The sequence below is a fragment of the Phodopus roborovskii genome, unplaced genomic scaffold (genome assembly GCF_943737965.1).
Source record: "Phodopus roborovskii unplaced genomic scaffold, PHOROB, whole genome shotgun sequence".
Lineage (NCBI taxonomy): Eukaryota > Metazoa > Chordata > Mammalia > Rodentia > Cricetidae > Phodopus > Phodopus roborovskii.
This window is the reverse complement of record NW_026126578.1, coordinates 3,363,928-3,377,292: the sequence shown is the minus strand read 5'-3', so window position 1 is coordinate 3,377,292 and position 13,365 is coordinate 3,363,928.

Sequence of the window (13,365 nt, the reverse complement as noted above, 5' to 3'; positions counted from 1 at the left end):
ACAACTTTGTGGAATTTATTCTCTCCTTCCTCGCTCATGAGTGCTCTTGGGATCAAACTTAGGTCACCAAGCTTGTGTGGCAAGCACCCCTGAATCTTCTCAAAGGGCTAATTTGTTTTTTGATGATGGCCTCAGCTGAGATCATCAAACAATAAAAAGAAAATATTTTTTTTCTGTCTTCTTATAAAAGTATTGAAATTGTAGTCTTCCAAATTTTACCAAAACTCTCCAGAGGTAGAAGGGATTCACTCATAAAATCAATAAAAATTTCCTTTGAGTTATTACAGTTCTACACTTTTCTCTCAGTGGGTAATGTGAAAGATGTTGGCTTTTTCTTTATATCCAAAACCAAATCTTCTTGTGTGACTAATGTAGAATATTAATCTTAAAATATGTTCACATGTTGCTTTTGTTCATAAGTGGCTAAATATGCATTCTTAAGAATATATTCTGTTCTTATTTGCCAAAGACATTTTCTAAGACTTACTTCAGCAAAGACAATTCTTTAATAATTTTGCCATATTACTTCACTGTAGGATCCTATCCTGGCCTTCTCTTACATTTATCAAGCAGTAAATAGATAATCCTTCTGAAACTGACAGAACATCCAAGAAAGTCTGGCCTTTTCTTTTTTCTTTCACTTTTTTGTTTGTTTGGGTTTTTTTTGTTTTGTTTTCTTTTGTTTTTTGAGACAGGGTTTTTCTGTATTGCTTTGGGGCCTGTCCTGGAACTCCCTCTATAGACCCGGTTGGCCTTGATCTCACAGAGATCTGACTGCCTTTGCCTTCCGAGTGCTGGAACTAAAGGCATGCACCACTGGATCCATTTCATATATTTACACTCTGCGTCAAGACCCTTAAATACTGACCAGCCCTTCAGTGGAAGTAAATGTTCTTTTGCAAGAATATTCACTGAGGCCGAATATATAATTTCATTGTTGTTTTTAATTCTTTTCCTATTTGTGTCTCTATAACATATATATGAATTTATATAAATATATATGTGTTTGTATGATTGTACATGTTGGTTATGTGTGTGTGTTTAGCAAATATGTGTGTGGGTGCCCACAGTGTTCACAAAAGTGTGCTAACTCACCTGAAATTAGAGTTACAGGTGTTTGTGAGGTACCCAGTGTGGGTGATAGAGAGACAAACTCATTACAACTGAAAGAGCAATACATGCTCTCACCAACTGAGCACATCATTTTATGCTTACCAGTAAATTTTGAAAACACAAATCCAAGTCAGAGAAACCATAATTCTCATCTAATACTGGCCTGAAATGGTGGAAACTCAAATAAAATTTCTACTTATTACTAACATTGATTGAGAAGTTATGACCATTCCACTAGGGAAGAATAAAAACAATTTTATCTTGCTGTGGATCATTGCAGCATCTTAGGGACACATCTGTAGATTTTCCATTAATATTCTTACATTCGATTGAAGACCATAACAAAGAGAATAGGCAACTCTCAAACTCTTCTAGATCAACAACCAGTGGTGAAGAAACAGTTTTCCCAAAATTTAAATTTAAAGTATACAATAAAATGTTGAAGCACAAGCTGACATGAATAAATATATGAGGAAATTATTATTTCTAATACTTGAAGCCATATATTTGTAATGCCTTTTTTCTGATGACACTTAATATGATGAACTGTAAATCAGCATTCATTATCATCTTTTATTGTACTTAGGAAGTAGTCCTTCTTAATCTTGGAATTGCTCATGAGTAGTAGAGCATTTGGCCTGCGAACTTTGGAAGGACTTTGAATTATGCTAAACTAGAAGACAGCGAGAGAGGAGCATGTAAAATATGCATGATAGATAATAATCATAGAAAATGTTAAATATTAAATACGATGCAATATTTATTTGTCCCTTGCCATGGCCTCTATCCAATCAAACTTTCAAAGTACCTCAAAAACTCAGTTTCTATCACAAAGCCTGCAAGTTGTATCCTTTTCCTGATGACCTCTCTAGGATACTATATGCTCACTGAGAATCATCTATGCCTCTTTTCTTTTACAAGTACGCTTTTTATTACATCTTTCATTATTTATACAATTTAATGGGATATAAGCCTACAAAAAGAGCAGGTTCTATGAAAACAGTTTATTGCTTTCAAAGTACTAATAAAGGCAAGTTTGGGAAAATCCTCTAGAACGACATAGAGGAATAAAGATTAAAAAGATGGAAAAAATACAACAATGTATAAAGAATCTAAACTTTGCTTGCTTCACAATCTATGTGATTTTTCACTTCACTTAAACAGGATATAGAATTAAAGGCAAATAACAAAATTGTTGTCTTAATTATAGAAAGCAGGGAATGTATTTCTTCAAAAAGAAAATATGTGATGCAAAACTAAAACAAAACATAAATTAAAAAAAAGAACTGTAGCCTTACTATAGCTTCAGAAATAATAAATCCATATAATGTGAAGTAAATTCTCTTTTTAAATGGGATTTTCTATGAATTTATAATTTAGATCAAATAAGTTGATAAAAGACTTCTGTTTCATACGTGGTACCAGAAGTCTATTTTAAAAGTACCTTCCCAGGATCCACTCCTTTCCAGTATCTCTCTCTCTCTCTCTCTCTCTCTCTCTCTCTCTCTCTCTCTCTCTCTCTCTCTCTCTCCTTCCCTCTGTCCCTTATTCTCCTTCTCCTACTGCTTAAAAAATGCCCTCTATCATTACAACTCACGTGCAGTTTATTACCCTTTATAAAAATTAGAATGAATTGAATTCAGAATGACTTAGTTCCTGATTCTCTTCAATTTTCAAACACCTTGTTTTTGCCCATTGAAAAAGCCATCTTCACATTCTAAATTTCCACAAACCATAAGGTATTCATAATGCCAAGTGTTCATTTCTCTAGTAAGACAAATGATGATACTGTATGCATTACTATTCAGGCTATTGAAAAAGAAATATAGCCACCAACACAGTCACAAAATCTTTAGTTGACAATCTATTTTTCCTGCAAAATACACTAGGGCAATATTGGCACAGAACTTGTAGGGGTAGCCATTTAATATCTGATTTTACTAAGGCCCACTCCTAGAGGAGCAACCCATATAAGACACTGGTTGAGTAACCAAGAACCAGAAACTAGACCAAAGTACTAGGGTAAAACAAAAAAGCACTGGTCAGAACAAACAAACAAACAAAAGAAAAGTCAAAAACACATAAAAAACAAAGAAAAAACAAACAACTACATCAAAACAATAAAATGATTCATAATGATATTCTGCTGTACTCATAGATAAGTGTTTTGTTCAGTCATTATCATAGAGGTGTCCTTTGGCAACAGATGAGAACATATGCAGACATCCACAACCAGATATTATTCAGTAAGGCTAAATTTAGAGTTCTTCACCAAATCCCTTCTTTTAGAGCTCATGGAATCCTGCAGAAGAGGATGTGAAAACATTTTTTTAATATTTTTTTTAAATTTAAATTTGAAACAATCTTGTTTTACACGTCAATCAGAATTCTTGCACCCTCCCATCCTGCTCCTCAGGGAGGGTGAGGCCTTCCATTGGGAGTCTTCAAAGTCTGTCATGTCATATGGAGCAGGGCCCAGGGATGTGGAAAGATTTTAAGAGTCAGATTGGATAGAGCACAACAGGAGAACATGGGCTTTGGACTCAGCTAATCGAGGTACTTATGAGCTCAAAGACTGACAACTGAGACAGCAATCATAATGTCTATGCTTGTCTAATCCAGGTACTCTGAATACATATTATAGCTATTAGTTTGGAATTTTTATGGGTCTCCTGACTATGATGACAAGTGGGTGTCTCATTCTTTTGCCTGCCCTTAGCACATTTTTCCTCCTGTTGGATTCTATTTTATTGTGAAAAATTTTACTTCTTATTATATTTTATTTCATCATGTTTGGTTGTTATCTCTTAGAAGCATGTTCTTTTCTAATGAGAGATAGGAAAGGAATAGATTTGGAGGGGAGAAGAGACTGGGAGAAACTAGGAAGAGTGGAGGTAGAGGAAACTATAACCAGGATATCTTGTATAAGCCAAAAGAATCTGTTTTCAATAATAAAGAAAATCTGATAGAAGTAGTGAATATTGAGGACACTGTCTACCAGTTCTCATCCTCTTTGAAGAATGAGGATTGTTGTTGTTTTGCTCTCATTTGAGTCTGTCCCTGATTGTTAAGAGATTCTCAACTCGGAGAGGGAGACGAAATAATTGAAAAGATTCAAGTTCCCTCTAATGCCACAAAAATATACATTCATCTCTTCAATGTTCTTTCATATGAGGTACAGATTAATATTTAGTCAATCCTAGATTCTGCCAGATGGGGAATATAATTGGATCCAAATTCACAGGAGTAGAACAGGTATATATACATGATAGATAATAAATCGAACATTTTAAAAAAAAGTCTCTTAGAGAACTTGATACATGTGTTCTGCACCAGACATTTTCTATTAGTAATTTCAAAACTACTGACAGATAATCTTTAAACACTTACATTGTTGTAGCAAAGCTATCTGGAAAATTGTGTGTGTATTCCTTCATAGGGGAACCTTCAGAATTCCAGTGTACTGTCTGTTTGCCTGATGAACACCCTAACAATTTACTTTTGGTAAAGAATTTCCATTTAAAAACAGAGCAAGTAGTGTTATATAAAAAGAGGTGGCAGGAGACAGTACCAATTCAAGAGTGGGACAGGGATCAAGAGTATGGTATGAAATGTTCAGAACTGGGAGTTAAGCTTATTTAGTCTATAATAACAAAGATGAAAAGTGCAACCGAGCATGAATGATCTATGAAAAGGCATGAATGGTGGGCATTTCTGATACCTAGAAGACTGATGTATTGGAGAAGCCAAGTGATTAGGAAGGAAACCATTGCGTCAATTGTCTACGGATGACAACACAGTCGCATGACTGAGTATTAAGTTATAAGGCCTATCCTAGAATTGAGGTCAAAAGGCTATGGATCACCAGGGTTTATTTGAAGTCAGAAAGAGATGAGCATCTGGACCATGTCCAGAATTTAGTCTGCATTGCCACTCCTGCATCTAAGACCCAGAGATCATTCAAAGGCAAGGAGGGAAGATTGTAGAGAGATGAGAGATCAGGAGATTGAAAAAAATGTATCTTTTACAGTAAGCACAAAGCAGTGAGTGAAGTGTAAGTAGATGAAGCTTTTGACATATTATCTCCAGTGAGGCTCCATCTACCTGTAACTTCTCCAGATAGTGTTACCAACTGGGAACCAAGGACTCAAAGTCTGAGCCCATGGATGATATTTTTCATTTAAACTACCACCCTAAGAACACTGTGTGCATCCATATCAGGAAGGGACAAACTGGAATATCCTTCAGACTAGAATAACAAAAACCTTCCAAAGCAAGTAAAAAGCAAGATTTGGCTTAAAATCCATTTTTACAATGTTTATTAATTTCACTTAAGAGATGTATAGAAAAATGTGGAATGTATATTAATCCTTCCCACTTTGAGTATGTATACATACAAATGTGAGCATGGGACATGAGCATATCTGGAAGGAAAACAACACTGGTCACTTCTCAAGGAAACTCTTATTTTATTGATTTCAAAGAAAATGCAGTAAATGAAACTGTAGACTCATTGTCTTTGTTTTACTTGTTAAATTGGCTAATGTATAGTCTTGAAAAATAGTCTTTAGCATATACCTTCAAAGTATCTTCAGTCACAGCAATTTATGTCTCAAAATTAATTATTCTTCATACATAAATATCAATAGCCTTAAAAGATATGACAGTATTAATCTTGGAGAAAATTCATTTATGTATGAGATTAACCTTGATACCAGTTTCTTATTTTTAATATATATGGCTAATGAATCAAGACTAATGCTATTAATAAGGATAATGCTCTACTACAGGGAGTGATTTTAGTGAAAAATCACTATTTTTGAATAAATGTACAATACGTTTTTAGTAAATCAGATAATGTCCTCATGACAATCTAACATGTGATTTAGAAAACTTAGAGTCTCCATTATATTATCAAATGACCAATTTAAATTTTCTGTCACACAAATTATTCCTGTTTCTATTAACCTTTCTATAATTATGGTCTGCAACAAAGACATGTTAAAGGCAAAGAAATTGCACTGCATTATAAATTCTGGACATAAATGTCTCTCCCACCCTTGTCCTCATTGTTTGAGGGGCTCAGAGTATATAGGTGCTTGCTGTCAAACATAAGTATCTGAGTTCTGAATTTCCTGGATCCACATGGTAGAAGGAGAGAACTGACTCCTTGAAATTGTCTTCTGTCCTCCACAGGTTCATAGTGGCATACACCTTCCATCCTGATTATAAATAAATGATAAATATAAAACAAGAAGACAGAACAATTCATGTACATGATTTCATTACATTTCTTCTCTTTTTATATCCTGTTATTAATTATTAAAGAAAAAATTAAATGAAGTTTTGTGCACTCAGAAGGCAGAGGCAAGTGTATCTCTGAGAGTTTTAGGCCATCATGTTCTATATAGTGAGTTCTCATCCAGCCAGGGCTTCATGTTTAGAGCCTTTCTCAAAAAGAAGCAAGAAACTCCCTAAATCAACCAGAAGCAACCAAAAGAAGCTTCTTGTATTATACTTTCAGATGTCTATAAGCTGTGAACAGTTAATATGAAACAAAACCAGAAACTATAAAGATATCCATATATTTGTTTAAAAATTTGTTTTGGCTATGACTTTTTCTCCCCAAAGCTTTCATTTTAATTGTGCTTTGTAGCATAAATAGTAATTACATATAAATTCTAGAAAAACACAAAGGGTATGAAGTTGTTTCAACAACTAAAATTTCCTAAAAGGATCCCTTTTATTTACTCTTATTGTCTGATCATTTTTAGACAAAGGTCACAGCTTTTTCCTTCCTCGCTCCCTTCCTCCTTTCCTCCCTCCATCCTTCTCTCCTTCTTTCTATCACTTCCTAATGCTTTAAAATCAATTTTATGTCTATCAATAGTATACACCATGTATATGTCTCCTACTTATGGATGCCAGAAGAGGGTGTTGGATCCCTTGGAAATGAAGTTACAGACAGATATGATCTGCCAGGTGGGTGCTGAAAATTTAATCTGGGTTCTCTATAAGAACCACTAGTGCTCTTAACTGATGATCTATCTCTCTTGCCCCAGCTATTTTGTTATATTCTTTCCTCCAAGATCACCCCTAATGCAGTGATTTGAGTGAAAAAGGTCCCCACAGGTCCATAGAAAGTGGAACTCTTATGAGGTGTGGCCTTTTTGGAAGAAGTGTCATTGTGGCTAGGTTGAGATTTCAGAAGGTAAATCAAGGCCCAGAGTCAATCTCTCTTCTTGTTGCCAGATGTAGAATTCTAAGTTACCTCTCCAGCTCCATATATATCTGCCAGTATACTGCCATGCTTTCTACAATTATGATAATGAACTAAACCTCTGAACTACAAATCAGCCCCAGTTAAATGCTTTCCTTTATAAGAGTTGCAGTGACCATAGTGTCTCTCCACAGCAATAAAAATCCCTAACTATATTAAGACAATATGTATTACTTGGAGTGGGGTATTATTGTGATAGACTTGATCATATTTCTTAGTGTAATGTGGACTTTGGACCTTTGGAATAGAAAAGCAATTGAACATTGTAAGCAGAGCTTAAAGGGCCATGCAAGTTTGATCAGTGGAAACAATGGTGTTGAGGGTAATTTGAACTGTGAGAGCCCAGCACAAGAGGGGTTTGAGAAGAAGACTATTAGCATGTATTCTTGATACAGGTGTTGTTATATTTGAGGAAAGAATGTTGCTGCATTTTGCCCTTGTCTGAAAAGTCTGTATGAGGCCAAATTGAAGAGTTTGGAATTAATTGTAGTGGCAGAGGAAATCTCAAAATAGTCTCCCTGTAGTCTCTGTCATGTTGTCATTAATATTTACTCTTCCACAGATCTGAAATGAGAAGGAGCAAGTTGACCAAGGAAAAATAAAATGTATCAGTTTGAGGAGAAGTGGTGCATCAACCAATGGAATTGAGTAAAGTCAATATGTTCAAGGGGATGAACAAATTAAAGAAAAGCTTGATGCTAAATGAAATAAATAAAGTGATGATCTCAGGATAGAACACACCCAGCTAAGCTTCCACCTTGCAAAAAGAATTAAATAAAAGCATAGGACATGGTGTGGTGGCACATGCCTTTTATCCCAGCACTTCAGAGGAGAGGCAGGGGGCAATCTCTGTGTTTGAAGCCAGCCTGAACTACAGAGAAATTCTTGGGTCTGCCAAGTGTAGGGAGTGAAGGAAACCATCATGAATAGGAAGGTGGTGAAAATGTATTTGAACAAGGGAGCATGTGCCATCTCCAGGAAGAAGCAAAACTAGACAACTTCAGACACATGATTCTGGCCTTGAAATTGAGGAGAGAAGAAAGAAGTTACGAAATCTTCCTCTACAATTAAGGACAGTCATTGAGGCCAGGCATGTGTCAGGAATGCCCCTACATGTAGGATTAGAACAGCAATTGCATGAAGCTGTGAATTTCAAGCCTTGATTGCCTTGGAGACCCAATGATTTTGGAATTGCTAGAGTCATGGAATACTTGCTAAAGACACTTGCTAATTGGTATTCAAAGTAGCCCAAAATGAAGAAGTGTTGCAGTCTAAAAGTTTAAAAGACTTAGAGACTTGAAGACATCAGACATGGAGAAATAGTTTAGAGTTTGCCCAGATGGTTTTCATTCATGCTTTGGTCTAGTAGTTCCTCATTATGCTGTTTAGTGGAATTGTAACATATATTCTCTATCATTGCATATTAGAAGTATGTGATCTGTTTTGAAATTTTGACTTTATAGAAAATTACATTTAAGATATTGTTATGAGTCCCAGATAAGATTTCGAACTTTGGACTTTTTAAAATTAATTGAGTCATTTTCCTTCTCTCTTTTTTACATCCTGACCAGTTTCCATTTCCTCTTTTTTCTCTCAGCCCTCTTACCAACCCAGATCCTCTTATCCTGTTTTCCTTTTAAAAAGAGCAGGCCTCCCAGGGACATTAAATATGGCATAACAACAAAGCTAGGCACATATCTAGCACAGGCACATATATAATCATATCAAGGCTCATCAAGGCAAGCCACTAGTAGGAAAAATGAAATCAATTTTGTATTGGCCAAAAAATAGAAAAAGGCCACAGCTCATTAAACTGTATTAGTTGGACAGTCTTATAAATTCTTTTAACTGAATGTGGGGTTGTGAAAAATTTTGCGACAATGGAGGGGTTTCTAACAGTGCAACAATCAAAAGCTCATCATGAACCCAAGGTATTTCTAGCAGTTCTTATACAAGCTGTATCATGGAATCTTCCTGCTGCTTTGATTTTGAACACACATCAAGTGCACTCTGCATGATGCATCCTATCATGCCATACATGCCTATATGCTCCATCTGCGATATCTTTGCTTAGAGATGGAGCAATTTTATGCTATACATTATGTATCATACACATAGAGACCACTCCCCTCCTTATTGAAATATAACCATTTAATTTTTGAAAACTTACGTCTTTAATATTTCTCAGCCATTATTCCTCAGCATGTAAGATTTAAAGTACTATGTTTATAGGTTGTTTTGTGTTAAGAGTGTTTGATTTTTTTTAAATTGTTGTTTGAGTAGCTACATGGAGTTTATTTAAAAAAAAACAATTATTGCATGAATTTGGGGACCAGGATATAATTTCCAAATATTTCTGGAATAGCCCTGAATATATTTCTGCAATTATTTTAATATAAGGGATTTTATGAAATGTTTTTCCTTTTAAAAATTATGTGTAGTTATGTAAATATAAATGTAAGTATCTATGGAGGTCAGACTCATCAGATGCCCTGGGCCCGAGTTTACATATAGTTGTGATTCAACATATAGATTCTGGCATTAAAAACATAGAAACAGGGTCTTTAGAAAGAGCAGACAGTATTCTTAATCATGAAGCTGCTTCTCCAGTCCTATTTCTGCCACTTTGCAGTATATATGTTATGCATAAAATAAAAGTTCTGATAAAAATAAAAATATCAATCAACTTTATACATACGAATGTTGTTTCATGTTCCGCAGTATCAAATAGTCAGTCAAGCACATCTATCCTATTAGTATACAAATCTGCTTTCATCTTTAATAAGTAGTTTAAAATACATGTACATGAAATAATTTATTTAAATGTTTTTAGGATTCATCATCAGTATATATTAAACCTGAATGCCTATTTTATATTCTATGTAACATGATAGTTTCATGGATTAAAGTGTTCAGAATTGGTAAAAGTTGCCCCATGAGGAAAGAGAGAATCAAGATAGGAGACCAATTTAGATAGGATCAGTCAGTATATCCAGTTTTTCAGTAATGTCTTTGATCTTATGGAGGATTGAGGCTCATAGGAGAAGTTAAGGGGGATATATGTACAGATAGTACGTCAATCTTAAAGATGTTTGTGGCAAACAAAGCTGTGATAGAAAATTTTAACACTGTATTTTGGTTTTCATTTAGGACCACAATAATTCTGACAGAATAGAACATCTTGCAAAAAGTTAATTAATTAGTTAATTAATTAATTAATTAATGGCAGACAAGGCAAATTGAGCAGTGGTTATCAAGGTATTTCCCAAGCTGATAATTTTAAAATTAGGAAATAAGTATCAGCAACTTATATATTTACAGTTTATGCTGGCCCCTGGGGTCTCTTTTGAAGAGAAGGTGTAATTCCTCAATTGATTTACTGCTTTAATAAACCTATTTTGAATGGTTTTTTTTTTTTTTTTTTTTTTTTTGGAAAATAAGTCTTGATCCTGGACAAGCAAACATAGTAATTTCCTGGAATTTAACAGCCTTTGGGGCTTGTACAAAGACCTGGTAGTTTAATTGGCTAAAGTTGGTTTCTTAGAATGACTGCTGTCTCAGAGTTGCCATTGCTGTGATTAAATAGCATGACCAAAAGCAAGTTGGGAAGAAAAGGGATTATTTCACTTACACTTCCATATCACTGTTCATCATTGAAGGAAGTCAGGACAGGAACTAAAATGGAACAGAAACCTGGAGGCAGAAGCTGATGTAGTGGTCATGGATGAATGCTGCTTACTGGCTTGCTCATTATGGCTCACTCAATCTGTTTTCTTAAAGAATCCAGGACCACCAGCCCAAGGATGGCCTCACCCTTAATGAGCTGGACCTTCACCCATCACCACAGATTAAGAAAATGTCCTACAGCCAGATCTCATGGAGGCATTTTTTTAAATTGAGGTTCCTTCCTTTCCGATAACTTTAACTTGTGTCAAGTTAGCAAAACTAGCTAGCACACCTGCCATTGGATTTTGAAATAACAGGGCCTCCAGCTTAACCAGGTGTGGATAAGCATCCTGGCCAGCCTCTCCCACACAACCACCACCACTCAATGACTAAGGAAAGTGGGAGAGCTGGTCCTGAGGTCACAAGAGCAGGAGGGCAGGTCCTAAACTTCACTGAACAACACAACAAAGCCAACCCTATTGGTGGAGGTGGGGGTGAGCCAGACCCGAAGATGTAGGCAAGGGAGATCTGTACCCACTACTTATCTGTCATGTGTCATTGTGGGTGGGGAGAGAGATGTCCCCCTATTCCCATCTCATTACCCCCTGCAACAGAAGAGAAAGCTGACCCTCCCTCATGCCAGCTGCTTCACTCAGGAAAGCATGCTCTGCTCTTTGCCTAAGCAGCACAGGAGAGCTGGCCCTGTTGTCAGAGATGTGGGTGACCCAGCCCCATTTTGCAAATAAAGGAAAGCTGTCTCCATTACACATCTGACTGTGGGAGTATGGGCAGAGATGCCCCATACGCCTGCTCATCAATGGCTGATACAAATAGAGGAGCTGACCTTGGGATCATAAGAATAGGAGAGTTATCCCTGCCCCTCACCACCAGCAGCACTTAGGAGAGTGGCCCCTGCACTTTGCCTGGGTAATACCATAGAGCTATCCCTGATAGTGTAGGTGAGGAAGAGTAGACCCTGAAGGTGTGCAAGCAGAAGAACGAGCCCCACCCCTCAATGGTTGCTGCAAAGTTGCATTACCAAGGGCAGTGCTGGAGAGCTCACTATGGTGGTGAGGACAGAGAAGAATAGGCAGGCTGATCAACCTTGCAGCTACCCAGGCCCAACACTAGGTTTATAAGTTGGTCCATCCCAACATCTACCCCATCTATGATCTACTGGAGCATATTAAGAGACCAGTTCTGCAGACCCAAAGCTGCAAGATCTCCATGACCCAGGGCAACAACAGGATATCTAAGAGGAGTCCTAGTGAGGGCCCCGCATTGATGGTGTAGTAGAAACCAAAGGCCTTGAGTCAAACAAATAACTCTACAATGAATACTTGCAAGTAAAGATATGTGGACTAAGGGATTTACTGTGTGACCCACTGTGTCACACCATAGCTTCTGTGATAAAATATTTATTTTTTCTCTTTTATCTCTCATTTTTTTGCCAGGGGGTGAGTGCAGAAGCAGAGGGCAGCAGATGTTAATGGGAATAAGATACATAATGTGAAAGACACATTGAATAAATAAAAAGAAAGTTTAAAAAAAGAAGTGGTAAAAGTTTAAGAAGTCCAGCTCTAAGGGAAGAGTGTCTTGTCTTCTTAATATATATTCTTCCTTGAACTTATTCAGTAATACAGACACCTTTTTTGCTGCATTTCCTAGCTCACCATGGTCTTCCAGGTGATCAGAAATACAGCATGTTGTCATGACTTTGTTCTCATTACTACTATTATATTTAACAATTTTCTAGAAAGTCTGGATCCAAATTTTGTGTATCCATAATTTACCAATGAGCACATGTAAAGTAATTTAGTTCTCATAAACCTCGCAGTGTAGTGGGGAGGAAAAGCACATAAAAATACAAGCTAGGTTCTTGTTTTCTCTGACTTACAAAAAAGTACTACAAGTAAAGAAGATATCAGTGAATGAAGTCGAGAAAACATTTTGTAGTGAAGTAAACATGGAAGATATCTCTAAGCAAAACATAAGTCAAGGGATGCTTGAAAGAAGTTTGCAAAGGAAACAGAGGCAGGGAAAGAAGAATAGAGGAGAGGAGAAAAGAGAAGAGAAGAGGAGAGAGGAGGAGAGAGGAGCAGAGCGTTATGCAGGAGAGAGAAAGAGGAGAGAATGAAGAAGAGGGAGAGATAAAAATAGAGAGATACAGAGAAGAAAGAGATGTTACAGGTGGAAAATATGTGTTCATAGGTAGGAAAGAGTTTTAGAGACTGGAATTAAACAAGACCAGTGTGGCAGTCAGCAAGAGAAGTAACACAATATTATTTTAGAGTGTCAGAATAGAG